Source organism: Acomys russatus, chromosome X (assembly GCF_903995435.1).
Source record: "Acomys russatus chromosome X, mAcoRus1.1, whole genome shotgun sequence".
NCBI classification, from domain to species: domain Eukaryota; kingdom Metazoa; phylum Chordata; class Mammalia; order Rodentia; family Muridae; genus Acomys; species Acomys russatus.
The window spans coordinates 106,721,057-106,724,190 of record NC_067169.1 but is presented as its reverse complement, the minus strand read 5'-3'; the positions used below and the strand labels follow the sequence as shown (position 1 = coordinate 106,724,190).

The following is a 3,134-nucleotide window of genomic DNA, read 5'->3' as shown; positions in this document are numbered from 1 at the left end:
CGAGACAGGGTTTCTCTGTGTAACAGCTCTAGCTGTCCTGGACTTTCTTTGTAGACCAGGCTGGCCTCGAACTCACGGAGATACACCTGCCTCTGCCTCCCAAGTGCTGGGATTAAAGGCCTATGCCACCACCACACAGCTTGTTTTATTTTATTGTTATCCCTTAGAAACCTGTTTGTGCTGAGCGTGGTGGCACACACCTTTAATCCTAGCACTTGGGAGGCAGAGGCAGGTGGATCTCTGTGAGTTTGAGGCCAGCCTGGTCTACAAAGAAAGTCCAGGACAGCCAGAGCTACACAGAGAAACCCTGTCTCAAATAAAACAGAAAGAAAGAAAGAAAGAAAGCTGTTTGTTTCCTAATGAGAGACAGAAAGATGGTAGACCCAGATGGGAGGTGAAGTGGAGAGGACTTGGGAAGAGTAGCAAGAGTGGAAGCGATAATCAGGATATATTACGCAAGAATAAAATCTTTTTTCAGAGCAAACAATACAGTCAGGATGGCTAACAGTGATCCCAAGAAACCAAAGGGCAAGATGTCTGCTTATGCCTTTTTCATGCAGACATGCAGGGAAAAACATAAGAAAAATCCAGAGGTCCCAGTCAATTTTGCGGAGTTTTCCAAGAAGTACTCTGAGAGGTGGAAGACAATGTCCAGCCAAGAGAAATCCAAGTTTGGTGAAATGGCATAGGCAGATAAAGTTCTCTATGATCTGGAAATGGAAGACTATGAATGAGCTATAGGAGGACAAGAAGAAGAAGAAGGAGCCTAATAGTCCCAAAAGACCTCCTTCTGGATTGTTCTTATTCTGCTCTGGATTCCACCCCAAGATCACATCCACAAACTTGGCATCTCCATTGGAGATGTGGTAAAAAAAGCTGGGTGAGATGTGGCATAACTTAAGTGACGGTGAAAAGCAGCCATACATTACCAAGGCAGCAAAAGCTGAGGGAGAAGTATGAGATGGATGTTGCTGATTACAAGTCTAAAGGGAAATTTGATGGCGCCAAAGGTCCTGCCAAAGTAGCCTGGGGAAAGCAGGAAAAGGAGGAGGAGGAGGAGGAATAAAATCTGTCCTCTTATGAGTACCGTAGAGTAGGAGAGCACCATGCTTGACACATCTCTGTCTATTGTCCTTGTTAGGTTTAATTACAAAATTTGATCATGACCATATAGCAGTTTCTCAAAGTGTCAGTGGTTTACATGAAGTGGCCGTGGGTGTCCGGAGTGCCCTGAAACTGTATCAAAGTTGTACATAGTTCCAAACCTTTTGTTTTATTTTATTTGGTTTTTCGGAGTCAGAGTTTCTCTGTGTAGCCTTGGCTGCCCTGGCCTCACTTTGTAGACCAGGCTGGCCCACACAGAATCTTGATGCTCCTTGTTTGGCATGGAGGCTGTGAGAGGAAGATGCCTTTCGGAGGGGGCCGTAGCTCAGGGCGTGCACTGTGAGGCTGGACCTGTGGATACCGCGGTGGGGCATCCACTTAGTTCCATGTTGTCTTTTTTTTTTTATATAGTGGCATAGCATACCGCTGACATTCTTAGTTGTGGAAAAAGGGGGAGGAGTCAGCGGCCCGAGAAATGTTTGGATTTCTTTTCTTTAGTTAATTGCAGTAGATTTTAAACTGTTTTAAGACAAACTGTAGAACTGGTTGTCAGCAAAGAATACTGCATCCATGACAGTTCAAGAACCCTCTGAACCTAAACACAATTTGTAACATCCTGTTATTTTTTATATGTTTAGAGTGCTGAAATGTTTTTGAAGTTAAATAAACAGTATTACATTTTGTTTCATTTTGTTTTGTTTTTCCAGAAAGGGTATCTGTGTTAGCCTTGGCTGTCTTGGGCTAGCTTTGTAGACCAGGCTGGCCTTGAACTCACAGTGATCCACCTGCCTCTGCCTCCTGAGTGCTGGGATTAAAGGTGTGCACCACCACGCCCAGCCAACAGTATTACATATTAAAAACTGTTCTGTATTTTTAAAAAATCTTTTCTCAATAAAAGGAGAACTTATTTTGTGTGCGTGTCCCTTCTTATGTGTGCAGAAATAGGTAGGTACATATGGAGGCCAGAGGTCAACTTTGGGGGTCCACCTCAATCACTCTTCACCTTAGTTTTTGTTACATTTATTTTCTTTGTATGTGTGTGGGAGAGAGACAGAGAGAGAGAGAGAGAGACCAGAAGGTAGCTTGCAGGAGTTGTTTCTCTCTTCCCACCGTGGGTTTGACCTACAGGCTTAGCAGTGATTGCCTTAACTTGCTGAGCTGTCTCACCAACCTTCTACCTTAGTTTTTGAGACAGGATCTGTCATCAACCCTGGAGTTTGCTGACTGGCTAGACTGCTACGCTGCAAGCCAAGGAATTCTCCTGCCTCTGCCTCTCCAGAGCTGAGGTGAGCATCACCGCTGTGCTCAGATTTTTATGTGGGTGCCTCGGATCTGGACTTAGGTCTTCACACTTACATAGCAAATATTTTAACCCTCTCCGCTTCTACCTCTGGAATGCTGCAATTGCAGATATGTGACATCACAGCTGACTGGAATTTTTTCCTTCTTATTTTCCTTTTCTTTTTATCTATCTATCTATCTACCTATTTTTGGTTTTTCGAGGCAGGGTTTCTCTGTGTAGCCTTGGCTGTCCTGGACTCGCATTGTAGACAAGGCTGGCCTTGAACTCACAGGGATCCACCTGCCTCTGCCTCCCAAGTGCTGGGATTAAACGCCTGAGGCACCATGCCTGGCTTTTTTTTTCCTTCTTAAAAGAAGATATTGGGAGGCAGCACAGGGGGGAGGGTAGGAGTAGAGACTTGAACGTCTCTGAATTTCCCTCTTACTTTTGCTGTGAAATCTAAAATTGGTCTTAAGTCTTAAAAAAAAAAAAACAAAAAAACCCAGAGAACACTGACTGCATTTTCTAGAACACCTGTATCATAATAGTGCAGTAAAAGCAATTTTCACATAATTGCCACATCTACCCTATGAAATGGATACATTTCGCTGAAGAGAACCATCACGGCACTTCTGAGAGGGGAACTAATTTGCTCAAGGTTACCCAGCTTGCTAGAGGCAGAGCCATGCTATTTCCACCATGCCCTAATGCCTCCCGCTGCATTCTCCCTCTGCCTGGAGAACCAGCT

General features: G+C 44.4%; 1 pseudogene; it reads left to right on the top strand.

Moving 5' to 3' along the window:
• Positions 1–497: 497 nt before the first annotated feature.
• Positions 498–1,066, top strand: LOC127185743 (high mobility group protein B3-like; annotated as a pseudogene).
• Positions 1,067–3,134: the final 2,068 nt, after the last annotated feature.